We start from the raw sequence: 27,391 nt of genomic DNA on the forward strand, positions 1-27,391 counted from the left end.
CCCTTTGTACTCTGTGGTTTTTAAAACCATGTATGGTTTACTTATTCATTTAAAATATGCATTTTGGGGGGCGCCTGGGTGGCTCAGTCGGTTAAGCATCTGACTTCGGTTCAGGTCATAATCTTGCAGTTCATGGGTTGGAGCCCCGCATCGGGCTCTGTGCTGATGGCTCGGAGCCTGGAGCCCGCTTCGGATTCTGTGTCCCCCTCCCTCTCTGCCCCTCCCCCACTTGTGTGTGTGCGTGTGCACTCTCTCTCTCTCTCTCAAGAATATATAAACATAAAAAAATTTAATAAAAAAATAAGAAAGCATATTTAAAAATGTTTAATGTGTGTTATTCTTGAGAGAGAGAGAGAGAGAGAGGGAGGGAGCAGGGGGGGGGGCAGAGAGAGAGAGACAGAATCCGAAGCAGCTCCAGGCTCTGAGCCATCAGCACAGAGCCCGATGCGGGGCTCAATCCCACAAACTGCAAGATCTTGACCTGAGTCGAAGTCGGACGCTCAACGGATCGAGCCTCTCAGGTGCCCCTAAAATATGCTTTTTTAAGGAATAAAGACACAGCTGCTCCTAGTCTGTCAGGGACTCCCCAAGCCTCCCTGGGTCGCATTCATTACACTCAGGGACCCCCCGCCTGACGGGAAAGGTTGGCCCCAAACTGGGCCCTGCTCCCAAATGACACACTTTTGCTGGATTTGAAATCGCAGGGAGCCTCTGACCCGTACCTCTTACGGGCTATACGGCGGGTTCGGTCCCTTCTTTCCAGGCACTGCCTCAGCAGCTGAGAATTCTCACCAGTAACAAGTAAATGAAGCGATGCCTCCAACACCAGCCTCATTTGCTCAGCAGAAAGCAATTTTGGACGTGCCGTCTCCGCCCAGCCGTGGCCGAGGGATGTGAAGGCGTGATGGAGACAAAGCTCCCCCATTCGGACGAGGCATAAGCAGCCTCTGTCTGACTCAAGTATTTCCGAGTCTCCCCGTGGGAACAGCACTGCCTTTACCTGCCCACGAGGTGAATTCTGGCACCGTAGACCCGACCCGGTTCCAGCACCGCGTCCTGATTGCACACGGGACCGGGATGGCCCAGGGCCCAGGCGGCCCGATGACGATGACAAAGGCCAAAGTCCCGATGGTGACCCACACCGACGCTGCGGGGGCTCGCCGCCCTCCTGGCGCGGACCGAGCTGTGTTCCCACGCGCACAGCCCGTGACCGCAACAGTCCTCCTGGGTCCCTGGGACCACACGCGCCTCATGGCGGGGATTTCAAAGTGTTTTGCCAGCTCGTTTGGGGGCAAACTGTTGGTGGCTTGAACCCGTTTTGCATAACTTGTTTTGATGGCTGTTTTGATCTAAGAAAGGAGTCGCGGACACTGGGGAGGCTGTCAGGGGGACGTCCTCAAAACCGATGGGCTGAGGAGGGCTTGTCAACATGAGCACAGGGAGGGGCCGTCACCACGAGGTCTCTGGAAACTGCAAAGAATCTGAGAGGACTCGGGAAGCGTGTCCGGCCTGGCGAGTCTGCTCCTGGCCGATCTGCACAGCTCTCCCGGAGGTCCTGGACACCTGTGCCCGTGTGGCCAGGCCGCTCTTGGTCGGCGGTGGGGTCAAACCGTGCAGCGGGCTCGGGGGGAGGGAGGCCCGGCCCGGCCGTGGAGGGGCTCCTGCTCGTGGGTACTGGTGCACGGTGTGCCGTGGCCCCTGGAGAAACGCCCTCCGGAACAGCCCAGCCTGCCCCCTCCTCCCAGCTACACGCCCCGGCAGCGAGGGACCTACGCGGGTGGCTGGCACCCCGCTTTGGCCGCAAGGACTCACACTCCCCAGAAACAACCGGTAGCAAAGTGCACCTCGGCTGAACCTGGACTTGACGGCCTTCCTCCCGCTTTCCCCGGAACGATCGTGGAATTCATCTATCGTTGGTTCAGCGTGCGTTATTTCGTCATTGGCTTATTAGGAGACATTATCTGCTTTGCTACTGGCTTGTGAAAGAGTATTATTATAAATTATAATGCCCGCCATGAACCTGTATTAAACAGATGACTAGCAAAGAGCGTCTCAGTCTCCGGGCATAATTTTCCCCCAACAAAACAGCCCCAAGGCCGTCACCAGCGGGGCATGGAAGGTGTGTGGGTCCCTGCCTAGGCCGCCCGCTCAGCGCTTTCTGCCTCCCCCGGCGGGTCTCCCCCCACCCGGAGAAAGAACGCGGAGCCTCAGACAACACACGCGTCCTTTCCGGAACCTGTACGGCCCCGGGTGGCTCTAGAAGTTGTGTTCCATGACCTTCCTTCCTGAAGAGAGAGCTGGCGCTTGCCCTTGGCCCTGGGGTCGTCCCCTCCCTTTCCCACCACGGGGGCCCCGATGAGCTGGGCCAGGCCACGGGGACCAGGCAGCCCACAGATACCGCAGGTGAGCGGCCGCAGGGGCTGGTCCCCCGCCAACCCGCACAGCGATTCCCCATCCCCTGGGAGAGTGCTCAGTCACTAGTTTGAGTTTGCCAAATCCCAGGCGAACGTAAGCTTGTGCTTCCTGGGCAGGAATCGGGGAAGACGGTCACACGCCAGCCCGATTTATGCTTATTCCTTCAACCTGGGATAAGGCGTCAGGCACCTGCAAGGCCCCTTCGCCCACCCTCTGGAAGAGTCCTGATTCCCAGAATCCCACCTTGACCTGGTGACCCACCTGGGATCCTTGAGGTCTCTCTGCTCTGTGTCACAGGCCCAGGTTTCAGAGTCCAGCCTGATCAAAGGTGGCTTTGGCTCTCGAGAGCCCACAAGGCTGGATGTGGCGGGTATGGGGTGTGCCTGCCCCCCACCCCCGGGGCCATCGGTCATATGTTAACACCTGTTCCCTTCCACTCAGTGCCCAAGATTCGGGGCCACCGAGACAGCCATGTAAAGGATGTCTCCTGAGGACAGACCCCTGGAGGGGCTGAGCTGATGGCCAGGCCCCTGGTGTCAGGAAGGCCCGTGTCTCCTGCATCTCTGCCCCCTTGACCCCAGGGTGGGGGGTGCGGTGGGAGGGGCCACACCCACTGGTCGAGCAGAGCATCTCAGGGTCAGAGGTGACCGCCCCCCCCAGACACGGAAGGCTCTAGCTTCTAGGACAGGCTGGGAGGGAGGGGGGGCCTCCCCATGGAGGGGCGGCTCAATGAGAAAAGATCATTTTAGATTTCTGCCCCAGGTCACAGAACAAGTTAACAGAGTCACATCAGCGACCTGGGCCTCCAGATTTCCAGTCCGGTGTTAATTTAAATGTTAATCTGAAATCTTCACTTAAGTCACTGGAGTTTTGGGTTTATTAGAGCAGGCGGCAGGAGTGAGCCTCATGGGGGGGTTGGCGGGTCACGTTGCCTGCCAGAGGGCGAGCCCTCCTCCCCGCTGGGCCCGCCAGCCTCTTCCGTCTGTCTGCCTCCTCCCTTCTCCCGTCCTTCCTCTCTCTCTCTCTCTCTCTCTCTCTCTCGCTCTCTCTGTCGGAGTGAGATTTGGCAATGGCAAGGAGGTGGTGGTGGATGTCACGGCAGATTCAGCCTATCCCGGAGGAGCTCAGGTGCCGGAGCCTTCTGGAATCGCCTCACACCTTCCCAGCCCTGCAGTTAGTGAGCCACGTGGCACAGGTAGCCGGAGAGCCGCCTGGATGCGGCCGCTCTCTGCCCGGCCCTGCTCTGCACGTGCCCTGGAGACTCATGGGTCAACCGGTGTTCGGGCACCTGCTGTCTTCAAGGACAAGCACAAGGTACCAGGAAGGAGCAGAGAGGGAGAGGTCACAGACCAGGCCCTGGAAGGAACCCACACCTGACTGGGGGTCCGTGAGCAGCACTGATGTGAGAAGGAGCCGGGGACGTGCGGACACAACATGCAGACGCCTCGAGCAGGCAGGGCGAGTGAGGGAGGCCGGGCCAGGCAGCCCGTCCCTCAGCCGCACGTGCCGGGGAACCCCAGACCCACCTTGGAAGGGGCCGAGCCGCAGGCCCCGGTCACAGGCTCTTGGTCGCTGCTGGGGGTGTGGCCTGCCTCTTTGACAAGCACCTGTGACCACACAACGGCCACTCAAAGACCGCCCGGGGCGCCCGGGTCCGCTTAGTGGAGCCCGACGCCTTTAGGGGGAGACGAAGCCCTGCCCGCTGCTCCCCACGGCGGGGAGGACACGTCGGGGAGAAAGGAGCACCACCCCCCACCCCGCCGACGAAGCAACACTCGTTTTCCTACGAGCAGAGTGGCTGATACCTGAGTCTGTCCGCAGCGCTGTGGGCCCAAGACCTCCAGAGGGTGGTGGAGTGTTGGACAGTCCCACTCGGGAGCGGAGGAGACACCAGCCCGGCCAAACCCACGTAGAAACAGCGACCTGGGGCCTGGCCACGCACCTCCTTCCTGGGTCCTCCTCCCCTGCTCCTCACCATCTGGTGCGATCGTGGCTCCAAGAGGGCCGGTCCACAGCCGACACCCGGGATCTGTGAATGTGACGGAACTCGAGACAGGGTCTCTGCGGACGATCACGTTACGATGGGGCCTTAATCCGGGGCGCCTGCGTGGCTCAGTCAGTTAAGCGTCAGACCTCAGCTCAGGTCATGATCTCCCAGTTCATGAGTTTGAAACCCACATCCGGCTCTGTGCTGACAGCTCGGAGCCTGGAGCCTGCTTCCGAATCTGTGCCTCCCTCTCTACTGCCCCTCCTCTGCTGGCACTCTGGCTCTCTCTGTCTCTCAAAAATGAATAAACATTAAAATTTTTCTTGATAAGAAAAGATGGGGCTTAACCCAATGCGACTGGTGTCTTTATAAGAGGAGAGACGCAGAGACAGACATGGGGAGGGCACCTGGGAGGACAGATGCAGGGTCTGTAAGCCAACAGTCCCCAGCCACCGCCAGAAGCTGGGACGAGGCCTGAACAAACCAGGACGTGCTGAGTCTGGGCCTCAGAGAGACGCCCCGAGGACACACAGGGACGGGCCAGGCTTGGACAGAGAGGGGCCCGTCCCGGGGAGGCCCAGCGTCCACCTCTAGGAGGAGGTGAGCTGGGGGGGATGTGTTTGGGCGATGGGGACACATTATCATAAGAAGATGTTCTCTTTTTCTCATTGCTTCTCGTTCAATATTATGCCTTAAGCATTATCTCCACTTGCTGCGTTGTGATGACTTTTTAAATGTTTGCTTCGTACCCCATCAGGTAGATGTACCGTGATTTTCTCCGCTCTCCTATCTGTGCACATCAGGTGCTCTAGTTATCTAAATGATGCATCACGTGGGCTCAAAAATTATCTTCCTTTGCAACACAGCTGCCTTTTCCAGTTAACCCGGAGCCATCGCTCAACAAAACACTTGTGTCCTGACTGTCTTCCAGGCGCTGGGTCAGGGTGCAGAGGGGAAGGAGGGAGGACGGGGGAGGACACAGAAGGAGGAAGAGCCACGTCCCTGCCACGGCCACGGCCACGGTCCCCACGACGAGGTCCGGGAGACAGGAGCGCAGCCGTGCCCCGAGACCGGCGGGGAGGGGGCGGGAGAAGAGGACACGCCCACCACATTCTGCCCCGAGTTGGGGGGACCCGCACAAGGTGGAGCTTCCGTAGAAATTCCGGGGGCCTCGCAGTTTTCACTTTTGCGGTCTGGGAACAAGGAGAGGCCTCCCGGGAATGGAATCGAAGCATGGGCCCCACCCCAGACGGTGAGGGAGCCATCCTGGCCCCCAGGAGGAGCCGCCGCGGGAGGGGGACCACGCGTGAGGCCAGCCGAAGGCAGGGAGCCACTCGTGCCTGTGGGCATAGTCGGGTCACGTCCAGGCCTCCGGTGTGGGGCGGTGACACGGTGCAGTGGCCCCCGTCAGGCGTCCCTGACAGAGGGAGGAGGAAGGCCTGCGGGGGTGAGGATACACCTGCCCGAGGAAGAGTGGAGGGAGCTGGTCCTCGGGAGAGGGGGTGTCTACACCACAGCACCACAGTGGAAGAGCGTAAGGTGAATTTGAAGAACGATAAAAAACGGTGGCCCGAGGCCTGAGTCCTAGTGTTTCAGAGGACGACGGCGCCTGATCAGGCTGCCGGGGTGGGCAGGGACCAGGCAGACCCTTGCGGGCAGAGGTGAGGAAGTATGTCTTTGTCCTCAGCCACGTGGAACCCCTGCGGTATCATTAAGGTGTGGCTTGATGTGATTGGTGTCTTCCGGAAACGATTCAGCCTGTCGTTAGAAGAGGCGGAGGGGACCAGGGTGGGTGCAGGTGAGCCAGCTGATAGGCTACTGCACCAGTCCCAGCAAGGGACGACTGTGGCTGGAATCACAGTAAGCACAGAGGAGACGCTGAGAGGTGGACGACTGCGAGAGCTCTGTAGGAGGTAGATCAGTGGGACTGCTGGTGATCAGTGGGATTTCCGTTCTTCTTTCTTCTGTGGTGGTGACACGGCATTCCTGTTTGGTTACCGGCAGCCACCTGTGTCAGAAAACTGACTCCCTCCCGGGTCAACCGCAGTAATTCCACGCGTGTTGCCAGTTGCTGGTCTGGGATTGCACGCGTGGAGGAGCTCTGGCCGAGACCCGGGGAGAAGACTTTCCTCTCTTTCACAAAGCGCAGGCACGTAGGGGCCCCGTCCGTGCCGCTGCACAGGAGGCAGTGTGGGCCGTCCCGAGGGGCCAGCAGGAAGGTGGAGAGCCTGGCTGTCTACCGACGTGTGGAGACCGCCACGAGCCGCTCTACTCCCGGGCTCGCTCAACTTTCTGCTCGTGGGTGAAGCCACTTCGACTTAGGGCGAATGTCGCTGGCTTGCTTCTCACGCCTGTCCTGTCTCCTAGGGTGGCCGTAACGACCACGGACGGGGCTCCCACAGCAGACAGTCCTCTCTCACGGTTCCAGAGGCCACGAGTCCACGATCAGCTACCAGCCGGGCCGGGTATCTCTCCGTGGCCCGTCCGTGGCCCCTCGTGGTCCTTCCTCTGTGCGGGCCCATGTCTGTGTCTAAAGCCCCTCTTCTTACAAGACCAGCCACACTGGACCGTGAGTTACCGATTACAATTCACTGGTTGTTAACCACAAGCCTAACCCTCACTCGGGTTACGGTCCCTAAAGACCTCTTTAAAGACCTTGTCTCCAGGGGTTCCTTCCGAGGCACAAGGGGCGTAGGGCCGCAGCCGACGAATTAGGGGGGCGCACAGCTCGGCAATAAGGCGGGAGGTTTGCCACCACAACCAGGACGGCCACGGGGCAGCGGCTTCAGCACCGGGTAGCTCAGCACCTCGAAGGTCATCTGTCTCCGGGTCTGGTTCTTCACCAGGCTCTGGCTTCCCCTGCGTGGCCGCGAGACGCTGTCCCAGCAAGGACTGAGCCCTTCTGTTGCTGCACAAAATCGGGGTTCTGTTAGCGAGGACATGCCCCGCCCAGAGGCCCCCCCCCCCCCCCGCCCCACTCACCCCTGCCGGAAACGCCCTCCTACTCCAGGCTGGTGTCAGTACCGGGCAGGGATTCAGGGAGGCAGCAGGTGGGGAGGGGTGAGGGGAGGAGGAGGCCCACCAGCTGGCTGGGAGACAAAGCCCAGCCCGGAGGCTCATGCAAATACCGCCGGCCATCCGGCTCCCCTCGCCAGCACATCTCCACGGCAACCCATCCGCGTGAGCGACTCCCCATCGAGTTTTAACCCAAATTGTATTTTCCAGGCCTAAAATCGTCACTGTGAGAAGGAGAACTCATGCTAACAACTTTAGGAGGCTCCGGACGTGAGGCAAAGAGAGATCAATGGCAAAAAAAAAAAAAGAAAAAGAAAAAAGGCAAATCTTACAATATTTTACTCAGAACCCACCCCACAGGCGTTTTCCATCTGTATGATTTTAAGAAAAAGAACGATATTAGAATTCGTCACTGCTGGTGTTTGTTTTCCAGGGAATATTCTAGTTGTGCTGTAATCCTATTTACCTACACTCTTACTCAGTCATCCTTGATGTTCGGGATAATGGCCTTTAGTCACCAAGGGAAGAGCTAATTAAGGGCATCAAATGCTGTTTACCCTGGGAGGAACGTGGGCAAACACACAGCCGAGAGATTTCTGGAACTAGCAGCACACCGGTATCCCGTCGGCCTTCAGAAACCAGAGATCCAACCGACCAGAACAGCCCCGGAGGCTCACTTGAAAATCGCTTTCTTTGATTCAGCTGATTCTCATCGGATGGCTCTTCGAAATCTTCCCCTGGACACCTCTGGAGCATTGACTTCCTTCTGTGAGACTTGGCAATGTTAAGAAGAGTCTGGAAGAAGCTTAAAACAGGCCATTGTGATGCGGCTCAGCTCTCGGAGCGGGGCTCCCGTCCTTTGGGTCGCTGTCAGTTAAAACCCAGCACACGTGAACTAAGGATCACCGGGGACCGTGGTCCTGGAGCCACGGATCTGGAGCCATCCACGGGGGGGCCGGGCTTTCGTCCGTGGGGCGCTTCCGGCCTCAACGCCGTGCTGCTCACTCCACAGGCCGTGACACTGACCCCCACGGAGCAATGTTGTTGTCATCCCGTTTTGCTGACGGGGAAACTGGAAAGTGCCTTGGCTCCTGAAGAGCCAAGATTCAACACCAGGTACGTCTCTGGAGCTCACGGCCACTTTACCCAAACGCCTTCTGGGCAGAGAGGCACTAATGCGCCTGGGGTTGGGGGGCAGCCGGCAGGCGGGGCGCCTTCCAAGGCCAACAGCGAGCCCGCGTTTGACCACACCATCTCCCGAGGGCTCTGGAAAGCCCGTCGCGAGGTCCACCGTTTCCACTGGAAAAGGCCTGGTGTGGAAAGAAGCCGAAAGGCAGGGCTCGCCGTGAGTTCTAACGAGCCGAGGAAGAAATCACCCAGGCTGACTTCAGCTCGTCACGGCGAGCACTTGGGCCAACGCGACCCACCGTAACCAGGGGCCCCTCCGGTCCTGCCAGAAGGAGTCTTACCTACACGCCTCCGTCTAAAGACACCTGCTCTTCCCAGGAAGAAAGCCATTTCCCAATAAAGTGTCAAAACATGCCCCCGTCGGTTCTAATAAGGCCACGGCTCTCCTGCCCACGGGGGGGCCTCTGGCTCCACGGACAAACCCAGGGAGCACTCGTCAGCGAATCCCGCTCGGCGGTCCCACTTGGGGCGAGGGACCTGGCCGCTGCAGAGCTGGCATTTCCAGGGAGTGACGTGCACGGCTCTTCGAAGGCTCAGGCTTGATTTCCCCGCGTGGGCACAGACCCGCCTGTAGAGGGCAGAGGGAGGAGGTCCACGGAACCACTGCTTCCTAAGCCCCGCTTTGGTGGCGATGCCGGCATTTTAAGGTGCCCTGGGGGCCGGGCCCCGAGCCGGCGTCTGGTGCCCGTTCGGTCAAACCACTCACCCTCCCGGCCGGCCGTTGCGTGAGCGTCGCTGAAGACGTCCGGGATCCACGGGGCCACGGCCACAGAGGCTGGCTGAAGACGTGTCTGCCCCCAAACCGCACGACAAGCCAACTCCTGCGACGGCCCACAGCCCAAAGCCACCCTCCACTGATACCAAAAACTCGGTCCACTCAGGTAACCGAGGGCAGAGGGAAGGAGGACGAAGGTTTACAGTGAGGGATGGTGGGGGCGGGCAAGCCATTGCACCAAGCATTTCGGCTTAACTCCCCAAACCAGCCCCTCATGAGACATTCTCTGTAGGTCGAGAACCTTAGGGAACTCCCCCCCGCCCCCCCCACCGCTACCAACCCTTTATGAACACGAAACAAAGCAAACATCATGCAGGTTTCTTTTTTCAACCAGGGCGAATAACCATTATTATATCTCCGCTCTTAAAACGCCATCGTTATGGCTTTTAAGTGAGGATTCAAATCGGAGGGAAAAAGCTACTTTAAAAGCAGGCAGCTTTTGTCTCTTGTGTATTCCACAGGCAAACCCGGGTAAAAGCAGGTTTACATTTTTAAATCAAGTGCCGAGGGGCGCCTGGGCGGCTCAGTCGGTGAAGAGTCTGACTTTGGCTCAGGGTCACGATCTCACGGTTCATGGGTTCGAGCCCCGCGTCGGGCTCTGTGCCGACAGCTCGGAGCCTGGATCCTGCTTCGGATTCTGTCTCTCCCTCTCTCTCTGCCCCTCCCCTGCTCTGTCTCTGTCTCTCTCTCTCAAAAATAAATAAAGATTTAAAAATAGATAAATCCATCGATGGATCAGGTGGCAAAGACTCAGAGAAAGACTCACAAATCACGGCCGCCACACTAACGCACGCCGCTCTTTGACTACCCATGGTGTGGATTCTCAGAACACGAGACTGGCCCCTGCCGGAACTAAGGGTGTGAAAAGTAAACAGAACCCAGTATGTGGTCTTCCTTAGAGGGGGGTGAGGAAGGGGCGGCCCTGCAACAGGGACAACATGGCAAAGCCCCGGTTTAACTGTCGGCGAAAGGGAAGCCTGAAGGTTAGCATCAGGTGAGGGATCATGCCGTCAGTCGTGAAGGGTATTTGAAGAGAAGGAGGCGAGTCACGTAGCATGCTGGGTTATCGTCCCCATTCGCTCAGCCCTCTGTCCGTGCTATTGCAGTGTCCTGGCCCACGCCTCACCGCTGGCTCAGACATCTGACGTGCCAATGGACTGTGGTAGGCGCGACAGCCATCGGCTCTGAGCCTGTGCCTCCGAGGCATCATTTACCTCCACTTGCCCGTGACCCTTGCGGGAGAAGAACGGGCCCCAGGCGGCCGGTGGGTCCGGCGTATACGTGGACCCACCCTGCCCCTTGTAGCTGCCTGCTGGGCCCCGTGCCATTAGACTCGCGATTAGCCAGCAACCACTGACGGACACCGTGTGTGAGTGGGGCGAGGAGTGGGAGATCGGGTTACGAACGCGGATTGGCTTATACGGTTCAGGGTCTCATCTGTGCCCCGGAAGGTCCGACGTTTCATCAGTCACGTCTGGGAAAACCTCTCTGTTGAAATGTGTGTCCAAGTCAAGGAAGAGCCGAGACCTCGGAGGCTGGTGCTGGGGTTTTTGTGATTTGCTTCCCAGGTCTAGGAGACTATGGAGCAGCCCAGGGAAGATGGGTGTTTAGAGAGACCCCCAAATGCTTGCATTTCTTGTAGCTAAAGGGGCGGATCTTTGTTGATGTCCTGCACTGGCTCCCGCTGGCTGGCGTCTGGGGAGGGCGCTGGGACCCGAGCCGCCTCGTCTCCCGGCCCCCGGGGAGGCGGCGCTCCCTGATTCCCCGCTCTGGGTGGCGGCGAACCTCTCGTCCTGGCCCGCGGACTGTGAGCGTGGGCGCCGGTGTCGTTTGGGGCCCCGGCCTGCGTCCTGGCCAGGACCTGCCCAGCTCTGAGCGCCCGCAACCCTGGGGGTGGCCGCGCGACGTGCATGTGGGGCTCAGGGGTCGTTGGTGACCGGCCGAGATGCGTGGGTCTCACCTACCTCAGACCCCGTGCGATTCGGAGCTGGCAGGTGGATCTGTGGGTCTGGTCGCCGGCCTGCCCAACTGAAGGGACCCCCAGGGAAGCAGACCCCACTGGGCAGAACCAGGGGCCCCACCGGCCCCGTGCATAAGGAAGTCGCTTGTTACTATGGCTCCTGGCCAGGACACCCGTCCCCTGAGGCGGCTATGACCGTGGTTCCTGGGACACAGGCTGGCGGGGCCCTCGGGGGCAGGTGTGGCCTGGGAGCGGTCTGCTGTTGCCGTCTGGGAGCTCTTACCGATTTGTGAACAGACCCTGCATCTCCATTGCGCACTGGGCCTCTGCACCGATACAGCCAGTCCCGCCGTGGGGCCTCTGTGACCGACAGCTGACCACCAGCTCTGAGCAGGGGGTCTGAGTGGAGAGCCAGCCCTCTGTACTAGGCCAGGCTGGGGACCTGGGCCTGGGAGAAGGGCACCGAGGCCAGGTGAGGCGGGAGCCACGGCTCTGGGCCGTGCACAGCAGTCAGACCTGAGAGCCAGTTGGGGACCCCGCGGCCAGGGGTGCCGGCCCGGCACATGTGAGGCCTGGTGGTGCGAGGGATGGTTTCCCCCAGCACTCAGGGTGCCGGCCCCCTGAGGCCGCCCTATGAACACGTGCTCGCACCCAGAGTTCTCTATGGGGCCCTGGGGTACAGAGTCCCGTGGCTCGGAAGCAGTCGGGGCTCAGACTGATGGCCACACACAGTGGCAAAGCTGGGGTGGGAAGGAGGAGGAAACCAGGTAGGAAACGCTGAAGTCCCCACGTGCAGAACGTCCAGACCGGACAGCAAGACGGAGGAGGAAGCTGAGCTTTTTCAAGGGCAGTGACTGTATGGGGCACCTGCTGGGGGGGGGGCGGGTGGTGGGGGAGGAAGAGACGGGGCCCCCAGGACAGGGACCATGGGGAGCCCAGGACCCTCTGTCCCAGCAGCCGCACTGAGCATTTCTACGTGGAGTCCTGACGGAGACGGCGAGGGCTCCGGTCACTTTCGGGAAGGCGGCTGTACAGCATGCAGCTGTGTGTCACCGCACGGGGGGCGGCTCCGGTCCCAGAAGGTCGCCTACGACTCACCTTTCTTCAGGGACACAGCCAGGCCCGAGAAGATCTTTACCATCTCCCGATACGGAATGAACTTGTTAAAGCATTTTTAGTGTAATGAAAACATTAGATCAATTCCGAGCACTGATAGTTGTCATTAAATCAATAGCCCGCGCAGGCCATCACGCTGACGGCTGACACACGGGCCTGAAGGTCTGCTGACAATTGTAGAGACCGAGGACTGCCCTCTGCAGAGCTGCGGGGAAGGAGGGGCGGAGAGAGATAAAAATCTGCTGCCCAGGAGAAGAGGGAAAGAGGAGACTGTCACGGGTGTCCTGAGAACAGTGGGGGTGACAATGCAGGTGGTTCGTTAGGAAACGCGCCGGCTGGCACAGGTTAGTAGGGGTAGGGCGGGAGGAGCAGGGTCTTTGTTGTGCCTCTGCGCTCACACCCAGTAGGGCTCTTACCACTCACTCGCTCTTTGTTTCTCCTCCAAATGAGTCGAACAAAGAAAGTAGGGGCAGAAATGACTCCTGTGGCGGCAGCCCAGTGGAAGCCTCAGGGATGGGCGCCACCGGAAAGCCAGCCGTTTGTGGGGCTCTGGTCCCCGAGGGCAGGCCCCCTGGCAGCAGCCACCACACCCGCTGGAAGGAGGCTGCTTTGAGGAGCGCTCCCACCGGGTCCCGCTACGCGTTTCCCAGCTTTCGGGGAGAAAGGGGAACTGGTCCAGGATGACAAGAACACCAACGTCTGCGGGAGGGTTAGGGCCCTAAAGACCCATCACGCGCGCTCTGCGGGCAGGACGGGGTGGGAAGGAGTTCGCCACGGGACGTCATGGGGCCAGAAGCGTGGAAGACATTGGGGCCAGAGCGTGGCAGGGGGGTGTCTGTGGGTGAGTCTGGAGACCCACGGAAGGGGGTAGATGAGGGCGTGAAGGGCTGGGACCCCAGTCAGAGTGGGAGAAGGTCCATCTGGAGAAGTAGAATGATCTAGAAAGTGTGAACCATTGGCAAGATGGAAGCACATTGACAATTACTCGCAGATGACAGCTGTAAAATGCCAATGAACCCGCCCGCAGAGGAGTGCCAGGACGCTCAGAGAATTCACCAAAGCGGCTGATTACAAGTTTATACAAGAAGGTAGGACTAACATGAACTAATTAGAAAGCACGAAGGAAGAAAAGAACTCATGAACCCGGCAATAACAAAAAAGATACTCCAGCTAGAAATAAACAGAAAGACAAGCGTTTTAGGGCAGCGACTCCACCCTTCAGGAATCCAGTGCTAAGGATCCGCGATGAAAACCCTGAACTCTCCGAGGACATAGTAAATGGAACTCAACGAATAGCCTGCTGTTGGCTACGAGGCTTAGCAGTGGTGAAGGTGGACGTTCTCCACAGGCCCCGTGGGCTGGCCCCGAGCCCCGGCCGGGACAGGAGGCCAAACAGCAAAGGAGCCAGGTCATGCAGCGTCTTACGGGCCACGGCAGGCAACGGGACTTTATTCTAAGAGCGATAGGGAGCCATCGAAGACTTTAAAATATAAGCAAGTCACTCTGGCTTTGTGTGGAGAGTGGGTTGGAGGGACAGGGAGGGAAGTGAAAGCGGGTCGGGGACCAACAAGGAGCCAGATGAGGGTGGCTTCACTGGGTTCCGGCATCAGACGTGTTTGGAGCAGCGCCATCGGGCCGCGGAGGGGAGCAGAGGAAGGAGTCACAGGCGGTGGCACCTGGTTCTTGGCTCCTACCGCTGGGTGGCAGGTGGGGCCGTTCAATGAGAAGACAGGACAGCAGGTGACGTGGGCGGGAGCAGAGCGGGGAGGTCCGGTTTGGAACCGTGAGGGCTGGGAATCCCAGTGGGCACTGTGCACGCGACTCTCAACGCAAGAAAAAGGGCTCTGTGGAGACGGACCCTGGGGCCCTCTGCATCTACATGACAAAACGACGCCGGGGACTTGGCTGGGATCACGGAAATGGAGCAGGTGCACGGATTCACCTGAGAAAGGACTTCCTGGTTCCAGGGAAGAAAGGAGTGAGCTCCACCCCCCCCACCACCCCCAGGAGAGGCGTCCTTACCTACAGCCCGGCTGTGCAGACCCGTGGAGGTGCATCAGCCTTTCGGGGGCCTCTGCTCCTGCCTGCACCCCGCAAGGATGGGGGGAAGGAGGGAGTTCGGGGTTACAGTTTCGGACCATCCGGGCCAGGGCTCAGGCCTGGCTGGCGCCAGAGAAAGGATGGGGAGGCGTCTTACGAGCGCGGCAGAAAGGCAGGGCCTTCCCGGTGGGGAGACCCTCCTAGCAGGGCTGGCTCAGCACAGGTGGGCTGTGGGCAGTGCTGGCACAGCCCGGCCCGGAGAGAGGCCACAGGCACCACCGACCCTCTGCCCCCATGGGGCCAGCCGGGCGTAGTTCCCTTCTACCCTGAGCGGCCAAGCAGTGGGGGGCCGGCAGCCTAAACACCAAGGTGACGGGACATTCTGGGTCAGGCCACCCAAGCTCATTGTCAGGGTCCTGGCGTTCAGGGCTCGGAGCACCACAGCCTACGATCAAATATTTACAAAACACTCGTGGGCCGTCTGGGTGGCACAGTCCGTTCAGCGTCTCACTCTCGATCTCGGCTCGGGTCACGATCTCAGGGCTTGTGAGCTGGAGCCCTGCGTCGGGCTCTGTGCTGACAGTGTGGAGCCTGCTTGGGCTTCTCTCTCTCTCTCTCTCTCTCTCTCTCTCTCTCTCCCTGCTTGGGCTTCTCTCTCTCTCTCTCTCTCTCTGCCCCTCCCCTGCTCGTGCTCGCTTACTCTCTCTCCAAATGAAATAAAACTTTTAAAAAAGTAAAAAATAAATAAAAACTAAAAACCACACTCATGTCTCGCCCTGTCGTATTGCGATAAAATTGCGTCAGCCCGTTTTACAGCCAAGGGCTCAGGCTTCCACCGCTCCGAGGGGTCGTCTGGTCAACAAAGGTCTTACTTCTCCAAAGTGGCTTCTGCTTCCAGAGGTCAAGGCGCCATGAGGGCGACTGTCTCCCCAGCGCCTTGTACCAAGCTAGTGGAGAACCCAGAGGCCGTAAGCCTGAGCCCCCGGCGTCGGAGGTGGGCAGAGTGGGAGAGGAGCAGTTGGGTGTTGGCGAGGAAACAGGGGCACGACAGCAAAGTCAGGGAGGGTGCAGAGGCCAGGAGGGGGCTCTGCCAGCCCGGCTGAGTGGTCGGTCAACGGTCCACGGGGTTTGGCAACGTGGTAGCCGTGGGGGAAGGGGGCACGGGTTCCTGCCGCCTCCGAATTCAGTCCCTTCCTTTCCATTTATCTGACACCTGTCAAAGTTCCGGTTCACCTTGTTTTAGCCGTGGCTTCTCCCCACAACGATTCACAGTTCCTATCTGTGCGGTCCCCAGAGGTGCCCCTCTGTGGGTCGCCTGAGTCACCTGGCGAGCGAGATGGCTGGTGCCTAAGAGCCTGGGCGGAGCCAGAGCGCTGGGTTCGAGCTCAGCCCGGCCCACCCAGCGGAGTGACCTTGGGCAAAAACACCTGCGTTTCCTTCTGTTTCCTCCTGTGTCAAATGAGCGTAATAATTGCACCCACCGGTGTTCGGCCGAGCCCCCCCGCCCCCCCAAATAAAGGAAAAAGGCAGCGGAGCAGAGGGTTGAGAAAACAGGATGCTTCAATGTGGGCGGTCGGGGCTGGATCCCTTGAGACCCCAGGACGCCGTGGAGAGAAGGCCGGGCACACTGCGGCCCCCAGGCCAAAACCAGCCTGCCGCCTGATTTTATAAATAAAGCTTTATTCCAACACGGACATGCCCCACCGTTTGCATGTTTTCTGTGATGTGGATGCCGGGAGAGGCCGGAGGCCCGGACAGGGTACCTGCCGATAGGACGGCGGCCCCACTGGCCCACAGGGCCGTGACGGGTCCGAGTAAGGTGGACCGTGCCGAGCCTCGCTGGCAGGATGTAAATGCTGGACACAGAGGCTGGACAGAATTTCATTTCTCCATCCTGGTGGCTCTCCCACAGAGCCCGCCAAGCACAGTCTCAGGGGAAGGTCACCAGTCCTGCGTTCGAGCACCAAGGCCAAGTCTGGAACAGTCCGCTCCGCCCACAGCCCCTCTCTCGGCAGAAGGGACAACGATGAGGGGGACAGCGGCGAAGAATGCTGGGTTCGCGCATTTTATTGCCAGTATTACTCCTAGAATGAGGGCAGGCAGGTGGCTTCCCGTCCCCCCGCTGGGGAAGGTTTTCTGCATTCTACCTCTTTCCACCGCGGAACGAGGAGAATCGCTTCAGGGCACAGAGCAGCCACGCGGCGTCAGCTGTCAGTGTTCAGGGCCATTTGTGCCAGAGAGACGGGGTTCAGCCGAATGGAAGGGGACGTCCCCTCCCAGGTCTCCCTAAATGAGTTTGCTCCAAATGGAAGGAGACTCTGAACGAGATTTTCCAAGAGCAAAACAGAGTGAGAGAGGAGAAAAAACAGAGACAGCCGCGGGGGGAGATTTCACGAGTGGAGCTGGGCTGGCCTGGGGGAGCCGCTGACGCCCACGGAGAGCCCCCCGCAGCCACGCCTGGGGGCCTCAGCTTCCCCCCCAGCACCCACAGCTGTGCCCAGAGCCCGGAGACAGACTTCCTCACTCCCCGTCCCATTTCCTACCTGGCGTCCCCAAGCCGGCACTGGTGCGTGTGGGGCACCCCCAGTACGTGCCTACGGGAGGCTCTATGAAGAGGCTCTAAAACACTTCCATACGCTATGCAGTGTTTTTTTAAAAGATAAGGTCTTTAACTTTTTTTTAATGTTTATTTTCAGCGAGCATGAGTGGGGGAGGGGCAGACAGCGAGGGAGACACAGAATCCGAAGCAGCTCCAGGCTCCGAGCTGTCAGCACAGAGCCCGATGTGGGGCTCGAACCCATAGACTGCGAGATCATGACCTGAGCTGAAGTCGGACGCTCAACCGACTGAGCCCCCCAGGCGCCCCGTACACTATGCACGGTTTTAGGATGAGACGTACAGAACTAGAAGCTCTGATCCCCCTCGCCCAGCCCTTCTCTGCGAGCACACACTTCTCTGGAGACCGCGGACCAGGCCCGGGTCTTCGTCCGTCCTTCGCGGCACAATTTCATTGGAAAAGAGGGACCTATTGCTAAAGAGCAGTTTGAAAACCACAGCCCTAGATGGGTCCAAAAACCTGTCTCTTGGTCAGAGCTCACTCACCTTGTGCCTCATCCTCTGGGACCCCCGCCCTGCCCCGGGCCGTCGGGCAAGCTACCTTTGTGTCCCTTCAGGACGCACACGTGGTCCCTCCCAGGCTGAGCTGCAGGTTTACACTTTAGTGGGAACTTTCCGGAGAGGATGTGAATGACGTCAGGCACCGGGTCCAGACAGAGGACGGTGTATCTTGGGACAGGGGGATCTTTCACTTCGTCGTGAGTCACCCCCCACTCAGGGGCGCGCGCTGACTGTATGAGGGGTGGGGAGAGGGCCGACCTGAAGCCACAGGGAAAGGTGAGGCGATGGGCCCTCCCCGCCCCTCCCCCAGCCCCCGCCCCACAGTCAGGCCAGGGGGGCCCTCGCGGGTCAGAGCAGAGCTTGGAAGGCACCGCCAGCCCGTCTCCACCCAGAGACCCGAGGGCCACGCGATGGGGCCACGAAGCATGAAGAAAGCTAGACTCAGAATCCAGAAGGCAAGCGGAAGCACCCAGGGCTCCTGCCCCAGCCCTGGGGGCCTCTCCAGTACAAGGGCCCCGTCCCCACCCCGAGGGGGTCACCCGCTGCCCTCTGATCACGCCCCTTCCAGTGACTGGAACAAGGCGTCCTCTGGACACGAGGAAGCCTAAACCCACCTATGGATTCTACAGTCCGGAGGCCAGAGTTGCAGCCAGAAAGTCAGCTGAGGGATCCCCGAAACAGGCTGTAAGAGATGTCACCGAAGTGCGACCCCCACGGCTGACCCAGCACCCCCAAGCCCACCCCAAGAGGGGGCTAAGAGGTGAAATGGTTGCCCCGGGGCCACGAGCCAGAGCGGGCGGAGAAGTCATGGCCTGGGCAGCTCCCAGGCAGGCGCCGGGCCTGGACCTCGTCAGGGCCCAGAGGCCTTCTCGTCCGGGTGCCCCGGGGTGCCCCAAGCTGCTCCCACACACTCACCTCCGCAGAGCACGTCAGGGTCCCAGGCACCCAGGGCCCGCGCCGGCCACATCAGCAGGGCCAGCAGGGCCACGGACAGCACCGCTGGCCCCATGCTTCACAGCCAGCCTCCTCTGGTGCCGTCCTGCCGCCCGGGTGCCCCACGGGAACGGCAGGTGCGGCCTCGTCGCCTGGAGACCAGCGTCCACCCTGCAGGTGCCACCCCTGCACCTGTAACCAGGTGCGCCGGGCCGGTCACCGCCCCCTCGTCCCCATCCCTGCGCCCCCACCCCACCTCTGAGCTGTCAGCACAGGTCCCCACGCCCGCCCCAGGCCCCCTCGACGGGGTCTGGGAGTGATGGTGGTGACCGTGGGGTTTGGAGCCGACGGCCAAGAAAGAATTTTGAAGATGTCTTTGGTGCAAAAAGGTGAATTTATTAAAGCCTGGGGACAGGACCCGTGGGCAGGAAGAGCTGCCCTGGGGTCGTGACGGGTAACTCATCGTATACCCTCAGGTTGGGAGGGGGTCGAGGATAGCGCAAGTCTCTAAGGAATATTTGAAGCGAGGTTTCCAGGACCTTGAGGGGCTGGGGTTGTTAGGAAAACAGCACTTATTACCGGTTAGTAAAACCTCAGTCATGAGACCCTACAGATGGAGACCAGGGGCCGTAAGCTGGGATGATGATGCCAGCGTATATTTGGGGGAGTTGAGATAAGGGAAGTTGCCACAGGAATTTTTGTACGTTAAAGTAGGACTTACAGGATCCTGGGGGGTCAGCATAATGTTGAGCCAAGATTCCCTTTTGCCCCTAGCGCAGTGTCATCATCGAGGCAGCCGAGCTCCTAGAGGGAGGTCACTCTGCCTGTTTCAAGGACTCGTCACTGGGCTGCAGGCAGTAAGGGAATTTAATTTTTCATTTGCCCGAGTTTCCCACACCACCACGGCAAGCACTTCAACGTCTTTCCTTTGTTCTTGGGGGGGCAGGGGTGTCCGAGGAATATCACACATGTCCCACCTCAGGGGCGGGGGAAGGCTGCTGTTAGCCTGTACCTTTCCCTCAGCCCCCTCGCCCCCAGCCCTCCTGCACCTGCTGGTTCAGCTCTCCAGTGCGGACGGCCCCTGGGAGCTACAGCCGCTTCTGGTGCACACACTCCTCTGGTGCAGATCCTCACCCTGCCGGGCAAGGGTGCGTTCCCGCTGGTCACGTGGCCCCTATGGGCCTTGTGCTCAGTGTTGCCACAACAGGTGGAGGAAATGTCCTCCTGGGGGCTCTGAGAAGCCCCTCGCAGTGGTCCGGGCCCCACAGGATATACTTGCCCTATTCCCCCGACCCGTCTCCATGGTCCCTGATACCCTTCCTTCCCACCTTATCCCCACCCATGGCAAAGCCAGGTGCAGGAAAAGGGTGATGCATTTAGCATCACGTTTACGCTGTAACAGGACCCTGCCTTAAGCAGTCAGCACGGCGTCTCTTTTTTTCAAATGAGTCTCATGGAAATCCCAGTATGAAAAGCAGCTACGTTTCAGCCTCCCCGCATCTCCCCATCCACACATTCCTCCCTCTCCAGGGCCACCTCTCCCCACCCAGCTGCGGGCTGCAGGGGCAGGACTTAGGTGGGGAGAGAAGGATAAGTATTTTTGGCTGCATAATTTCCCCAAACTCATCTGATCCCCATTTTCTGTGAGTGACAGCGGGGACTAACTCTGTGTAGTTTGGTTTTGAATGCTTTGGATTCTGCGTCTCCCTCTCTTTGTGCCCCTCCCCCGCACACGCTCTGGCTCTATCTCTCTCCCTCTCTCTCTCAAAAATAAACAAACATTTAAAAAAAAAAAAAAAAAGGGTTCAAAGTCATTGACTGAAGAGCCACGGCTGGAAAGAGAGAGAATCCCAAGCAGGCTTCATGCCGTGAATGCAGAGCCAGATGCTGGGCTCGATCGTACGAACCCTGAGATCGTGACCCGAGCTGAAACCAAGAGTCGGACGCTTAACCCACCGAGCTACCCAGGGGCCCCCTGCCCCTGAAAAAATATTTTTAAGTAAAAAAAAAAAAATGTTCCAAACCACGTGTACAATGTCACGTGCTACTGAAGGGGGACAGAATTCGTCGGCCCAAATTATGCCTCTTTGGCATAAAGATTATTTTAGGCTGATTATTTTTAGAAACTGCCAATTCAGGAAAAGTCTTTTACTTCCCCTCAGCTGCCTGAGTTTGTACCGGAAAGGGGGCCTGGACCAGGAAGAGAGCTATCACCAGAGAGTCCCCATTCCCCAGGACATTTACTTGCATGGCAGGGCGGCCTGTGTTTTCCAAACATGTCCTGTGCTTGGTCCTCCTGAAAACCGTCGCTCGGGATGTCCTAGAAGCCTCAATTACCTGGCTGCCTTTTGGGTCTCATATTTTTGGGGCCCCCATACATACAAAGCTTGTTTTTCTCCTGCTGATGTGCTATGTAATTATTAGACCAGCCAAAGAGCCTAGAATGGAGGCAGGGAAATTTTTCCTCCCTTCACCTCGGAGGGCCTTTCGACAAGGTGGCTTCAGGGTCTGTTCTCTTTGGCTTTGGCCGGAACCAAACAAAATCCAGGAAGCCACCAGGCTGTGTGGACGCACAGAGCCTCTCAGGAGAGACTCCTTTCTCTCTGGCATCCTCTCTGACACACGGGGATTTCAACTACACGAGGAGCAGGTGTCCCCTGCTTTAGAAAAGTTTGCGCGGTGCTGCTTTGCTTTTATGAGAGGCCTACGTTAGTGCCTGTTGTCTGCTAACCGAAAGGAATCTGGAAAGGATTTTTGCTTTTGCGACAAAAGGTGAAAAGCAAAAATGGCGCCCAGCGTTTGTGGCACGGCGAGCCCTTCCTGCTACGCCCCGCTTCCTGACACGGAGGAAACGTGTACTAATTAGTCTCTCCTAAAAGCCAAGCGGCACAACACGAGCTTCCGAAAAGCAGGGGGCACCTGCACGCTCCTGTCACTCGGCAGGTACGAGATGCTGTGGGGAAGAGGTGCTCACGTACCCCGAAGGTGCAACCCCCTACCGGGGAGGAGGTCGTACTCTTGTGACTCTGCAACTTGCTGCAGCCAGAAGGGCCGACAGGGCCGGCTGGTCCCCCTGTAGGCGGCGTGTGATGAGGAGACCAAGTGCGTGTGTTACCCTCCGAGGGTCACCTTCGCTGGGAATAAAACCTACCGGCGGTGCGGCCGGAAGCAGCTGGGAAGCAGCGAGAGGGCGGGGTGTGCTGGGATTTTCCGAGGCTTGGAGTTTGCTGCCCTGGTCTGCAAGGGGGGGTTCGCGGTCCCCACATCCCTCCCCCCTCCGCTCTCCCCTCCCGTCCCCACCCCACACTGGAAAAGCCAGCAGGTGCCAGGGACCGACCCCCAGCCGCCCTGCCTCCCTCCTCCCTGCCCCTGAAAGGCCAGGAGCCTGAGACCCTTGTGTCAAAACCAGCTTAAGCGCCACGCGGCCCGTTCCATTTAAAAACAGCACATTCCAGTCCAACTGGATGCCATCAGCTTGCATTAACATAGCATTTCCCATTGAAAGGTTTTTGTGGCAAAGTAGTGTTGAGTTGACCCTCAAGGCAAGAAAGAATGAATAAGAGAAAAAAACAATAACCTCACCCCTCTGAGGGTTAAAGCACCATCTCATTTACCCGGATAGGTATTTTTCTTTGGTTGAATTGTTTGGTCTCTTTTACTTAGACTGGAAACCTCCTGGGCACAGCCGGCCTGACCCTGTGCCCCTGAGCACAACCAACAATCCCCACTTGCTTTAAAGGAACGTTTGCAGGGGCAGGGCCTGGATCTCTGAGGAGACACTTGGGCCTCTGCAAGAGGGAGGGACCCGGAGCTGAGAGCCCCCCGCTGGGGGCCCGTTCCAGGTACGGACAAGAAGCGAGCCCTTCTCTTGGGCTGTCCTCGGGCGATGTGGGTGCCAGGGCCAGGACGGGGACCCGGAAACACCCCCTCCAGACCCCCAAGTGCACAAGCTTTGGTTTCTAAAAGGCAGGGACCCATGGAGCATCAGAGTTCGGGACAATTAAGTCAGCTGATAAGCAGAGCGGGAGCTGTCTCCTTGGGCAGAAGGACAGGCCGGGAAGGGCTTCTCCGTAAGCTGCCGCCAAGGAACTCTCGACAGAGGAAGGAAAAAGAGCTGAGAATCTGAGAATCTCCTCCATCCGCCCCCGTCTCCCTGCTCGCCTTTCCTTCTTAAGTGTGTTTGCGCCAGAAACAGAATCAGGGCGGGGTTTTCTGGGACCGATGCCGCTGTGGGAGCCTTGAGAGGCCGGGGCCACCGAGCAGCAGGCTTGCTCCCCCACCGGAGGACTGGATGGGGGCGGGGACGGCAGCGGCAGGGACACCTGGGCACGCAGACCCCCCTGGGGGGTTGTGGCCCCGGGTTGGGGGGGGACAGCCAGACGTCACACTGAGGCCTGGGCCACATGGCCTTCACCCTCACCCTCACCCTCACCACAGAGCCTCACCACACAGCCGAGTCGGGCACGGCAGAAAGCCAACAGGTGATCACAGAACCGGGTGATTTCAGGAGGACGGCACAGTCCCCGGGGCCCCAGAAGGACACCTGCAGCTTGGGGAAGACGGTGGTAACAGAGCCTGCAATTCCTGCACCGTGACCTTCAGCGCAGGGGTGCACCAGCCCCGCCAGCTGCCAGCAGTGAGAGGGAGCCGGCCCCACCCTGCGCTCGCCTCCAGCAGCGGGGCCTCCAGGGCTCCGGGAGGGGTGAGGAGGGCTGGGGAGGGGTGAAGAGGGGTGCGGGGGGGCAGAGGAGGTGTCTGGGGTTTCGCCCTTCCCGCCCCACTCTAAATGACCCGCCCAGCGGCCTGCTGTGCCTCGTCCCCCTTCACCCCACAGCCCTCGCTCTTGCCGGGTTGATTACACAGCTCAGCTCCCAGCTTCCACCACACCGCCTCCTCCGGGCTGTCTCCCAAGTTGCTCCAAAGACGCCGACATAACTGCAACTCAGACCAAATACCCAAATGGCACCCACACTGCCGAGGATACAGCCCAGGGTCCTTGGCGGTGGCATGAGAGTCCTGCATGACCGGCCTGCCTCTCTCCGCATCATCTCTTTTATCCCTTATTCCTCGTCCCCTAGCACGTTTCTCCAGATCTGTGTGCCTCTTTTACAGATGTCCCCTCAGGCTGATGCTCCCTTCCCTCCCAGACCTCCCCTTACTCGTCCAACAACCCCTGGTCCTTCAAGACTTGATTCGAGCACCACCTCCTCCAGGAAGCCCTCCCTGAACACTTGCCTGCCCTCCAGTCAGAGGTTGAGCCCCGCTTTGGTGCCCCCGGAGCCACGCCCAGTGTCCCTGTCAGAGTGCCCCCTTCCCTCCTCGCTGTGATGACCCCTGACTGCTTGGAGGCCTTGGGGCTGGGCCCATCACCACTCCCTGTGCTAGGCACTGGACTGAACTCGCCCGCGACAGATCACCGTGTCCCAGGGCTCGGCCTTTCCAATGACATAAGAGGATGTGATTAAATGAACGCCAAGAGCACTTCCAGCTTGAACATTGGACATTGAACATTGGACAACATTCAGTTGTCCTTGAACTAAAAGCCACGGGAAACAGAACCCGGCGTGCAAGACCTCTCCGACGTACTGTTCGCTGCTGCTCTCATTTGCCGCACGCGCTCTGTGGGTACCGCCCCGTCCGTGACCTTGGGAGGCAGTCCTGGCCAAGCCAGTGGGACCCGAGCGTCCCCAGCTAAGAGTACGCGTCCCCAGCAGCAGGGCGGCCATGGGCTCGGACCATAAGTCTGTTCTCCGTTGCAACAGGAGTTTGGAGATATGTGCCTCGATGCCTGGGGCGCAGAAGGGCCGTGTCCAATGGGCTCCCACGAGGGACATAATGTGCCAACGGACCGTAAACAATGTTGTATCTGCATTTTGCGTGTTCTCCCCGTTCCCACTGGAAAGAATCAAAGCTGTACGTGTGGGGAGCGTCCTTCCGGAACCGGGTCCCGTCCGGCGTCGTCAGGAGCGCGTGGGGAGTGCGGGCGGTGGGCGGTGTCGATCCGAGTACCCCCGAGGTCGAGTGGAGACCCCAGAGCAAGGACCCCCAGGCCAGGAGGGGACCGGGCCGGCCGTCCCTTCGCCTTTGCCCTTGGCTTCTTCTTGGACTTTGCAGGCTGCGTCCAGGGCCGCACACGTGTCCCCATTGAATCATCTGGGGGGAGGTTACGTACGCTTTTCACGTTGGTCAAAGCAGCACAGGATGAGTCTCAAAAGCCCAGTGCTCCTGAAATACAAAACCTGCGGAGTGGCGCTCCCTCCGTGCCTCCTTGTTTCCTGCGCTTCGAGCTCCCTGTTTCCAAGGAAATAAATAGCTTGTGTGGCTATTTCCTGACTTGTCAGTGGTGGACGTTCTCCGGTCTTGCTGTCTTTGAGGGTAAGGAGTTAGCCCTTGGATCCGACGACCTGGTGCACGAAGCAGGGCGCAGACTGGCGGGTCCCATGGCTGCGGCCCCTGCGGGACCCAGTGCAACCGAGGTTCAGAAACCAAGGTGGAACCGCCTCCCCCCCCCCCCACCACCCCCCCCCCCCCCCAGCTGAGGCCCGACAGCTGACTCCCAGGCCAGAAGGCCCAGCACCACACTTCCGGGGGGTGAGGGAAAGACAAGGCACGGGGTGTGGCGGACGGGGGAGAGCAGCTGAAAGCCTGGCCGCTCCTGGTGGCCGGGGGGGGGGGGGGGGGGAGGCAGGACAGGTGGGAAAGAGGGTGTCAAAGCAGGAACAGGGCTGCCGGGCCGGGCCCTGCACGGAGAAACACGGGCTGCGTGCCGCGGGTGGGCGGTGGCATTTCCAGCCCTTGCTCCCGAGGTGCCCTTGTCCGGGGGGCGGCCTCGCAGGGGTCTGAAACTGTCATTCTTGCGATTTTATCTTTTTATACAGTTTGAGAACTGGCAAACCTCTCAGGGATTATGCACCGGAAATATTTGACTTTTGTATACATAAAAAAACCACAACAAAACGGAAGGCCATGTCAGTCCTGTGGCTGGTGAAAGGCTGGAAAAGTGGTCAGTGCTGAGACACGGGACAGGCAGACAGGCACAGGACAACTTCCAGACCAGAATAAACACGCCTGCACCCACGGCGGCCAGGGGTGACCTGCCCGGGGTCCGCCTGGCTGGCAGGAAGTCAGACCTCCCTCCCCAGCCCCCAGCAGCGCGCACCTGACCCCCTTTTCCACGGTGAGGCTCCCCTTTGCCTGCTCGGAGTCTGCCCCCCCCCGACCCCAGCACAGGCGCCCGGCCTCTGGGTCCTTCCCTGCTCTCCCAGCAGAGCCGCTCCCGGGCTGCTTCCTTCCCCCAAAAGTGCAGACGGCACAATACGGAACAGAGCTCTTCAAAACTGTCCAGGCTCGTTTGAGAGCAGGACGTCTGGACAGGATCCTTGGCTGTTTCTCCCCCTTCCAACCGCTGCCACAAGTCATGGGGCACGCTCTTGGATAAGACATCCTCTCAAAACACGGGACATCAGTGACACAGGTTAAAACCAACATCCAGGACGGCCTCAAAAGAGGAGGCAGGAGGGGCGGGAGGAGGGCGGTGAGCAGGGCTGACCTGTGGGGCCACCACCCACACCAGCGGGGCAGCGCCCCCCTCACCTGGCCGTGCCCTGCTCCGCCCTGGGCACACACACAGTCTGAACCCGTTTCTGGGACACGTGGGGCAATCTCTGGTCCCCAAATCGCACAGAACCTAGGAGAACAAACGGGAGACAGTTACCAGAGATAAATTATACACATTAAAACCACGGTTGCGGGGCGCCTGGTGGGGGCTCAGCCGGTTAAGCGTCCTATTCAACTCTTGATTTCGGCTCAGGTCATGATCTCACAGTTCATGGGATTGAGCCCCGCGTCGGGCTCTGGGCTGACCGTGCGGAGCCTGCTTGGGATCCTCTCTTTCTCCCTCTGCCTCTCTCTCAAAGTAAATAAACATGAAAAAAACAATGGTTGCAAAAGGGCAGTGAAGGAAAACACAGTCGAGAACGCAGGCTCGAGAGGTGAGACCACGGTTTTCTGACTCTGGAACGTAAGCTTGTGAAGCTCAGAGACACCGGGGAGACCCCTGGGTTTCCTGCTGCTGTTAAACCCAGAGCCATTTTATTTGTTCCAAAGTGATTCGATCAGAGTTTAAAGATGCTTCGCTGCCTGCGGATGAAAGGAGTGTGTGCTGGGGTAATTTTTCATAGTTCTGCTCTTTTTGTCCAACTAGATCAATACGCTAACCGGTGCCTCGGAAAACGATGGCGTTTTGTATCTATCTGTGGGAGCTTCAAGACGCTACGGAGACGCGGGATGCTCCTAAACTTGTTGAGACACGTTCTGCATGTAGCTACAATACGTGCGTGCTCGTCTGCCTGCAAAGCCCTGAAATGATGACTTCTGAAGAGATCACAGCCTTTCTCTCTGTTTCTGGTGGGAGGTGGGAGACGGTGTTCTTGCTGCGCAGAGCAGGCGAGGTGCCCGGGACGGGCTCATCTGTCAGGAAGGCTCCTTAACTGCAAAACTGCTTGAAAGGCTACCCCCATCACCTCTGTCTCCCAGCCCCCCCGCTCCGTTAGACATTATCGCACGGCGGTCACACACACAGGGCTCTTCCAGACCAGACCGTGGCCCCGCGACTGACCGTCAGCGTGGAGCAGCCGGGCGTAGCTCTGCTCAACACCCAGCGGCTCGGGTCTTGCCGACGTAACTGAGGCCTGGTCTTACCAGAAGGGCTCCTCGCGCGCTGAAGACACAGAAACGCGGAAACACGTGGGCTTAAGTCGATTCTTTGGTCCCCAGGGCTCATCTCTGTTTTAACACCCGTGGATAGACTGGGAGCTCCTGAGAGCAGCAGCCTTGACGAAATAAA

General features: G+C 59.3%; 1 protein-coding gene across 5 annotated transcripts in view; it reads right to left on the reverse strand.

Moving 5' to 3' along the window:
- CNPY1 (canopy FGF signaling regulator 1) overlaps positions 1–5,335 on the reverse strand; it is a 46,922-nt gene extending 41,587 nt beyond the window's left edge. For all 5 annotated transcript variants that reach the window (XM_019424895.2, XM_053898699.1, XM_053898698.1 and 2 more), the window contains exon 1: positions 4,221–5,335. The gene's annotated coding sequence lies outside the window, so the exon portion shown is untranslated. The remainder of the gene's footprint in view (positions 1–4,220) is intronic.
- Positions 5,336–27,391: the final 22,056 nt, after the last annotated feature.

This window comes from Panthera pardus, unplaced genomic scaffold (assembly GCF_024362965.1).
Source record: "Panthera pardus isolate Hobbes unplaced genomic scaffold, ASM2436296v1 HiC_scaffold_9, whole genome shotgun sequence".
Lineage (NCBI taxonomy): Eukaryota > Metazoa > Chordata > Mammalia > Carnivora > Felidae > Panthera > Panthera pardus.